This window comes from Egretta garzetta, unplaced genomic scaffold (assembly GCF_000687185.1).
Source record: "Egretta garzetta isolate BGI_Z169 unplaced genomic scaffold, ASM68718v1 scaffold368, whole genome shotgun sequence".
In the NCBI taxonomy this organism is placed as follows: domain Eukaryota; kingdom Metazoa; phylum Chordata; class Aves; order Pelecaniformes; family Ardeidae; genus Egretta; species Egretta garzetta.
The window spans coordinates 770,718-771,101 of NW_009260684.1; the positions used below are offsets into that span (position 1 = coordinate 770,718).

The 384-nt window shown below is 63.3% G+C and overlaps 1 protein-coding gene across 1 annotated transcript in view; it reads left to right on the forward strand.

The window, feature by feature from the left end:
* The window catches only part of PTPRU (protein tyrosine phosphatase receptor type U), a 56,699-nt gene that overhangs the window by 27,155 nt on the left and 29,160 nt on the right, over nt 1-384 (forward strand). The gene's annotated exons all lie outside the window — the stretch shown is intronic.

Here is a 384-nt window from a genome sequence, read left to right on the forward strand (position 1 = left end):
GTTTTGTCCTGGGCTGTGGTTCCTCGAGAGCACTGGGAGGAGCAGCATCCCCTTTCTTCTGGGGCTGGGAAGGGGCTGCCTGCCCCAGGGTGTGGGTGCTCGGACCATCCTGCATCCTCCTGGGTTTGTTTTAATGGGAAACCACTGAGCTTCCAGGGAAACGTGAGCAATCCCTCGCTGAGACCCTCCAGCAGGCTCTAAACAAGATGTTAAAATTTGGGTCCAGGCTGAAGGGGAGGGTTTCTCAGGGGTGACAGTCCCTGGGGACCCCCAAACTGCTCTCCCACCCCCATGGGGGTCCCCGCTCTGTGGGGAGCCGAGCACGGCTGGCGTGGATGTGGCCATGGCCATCATGGCTGGGGGGGGGGGGGGGGGGGGGGGGGG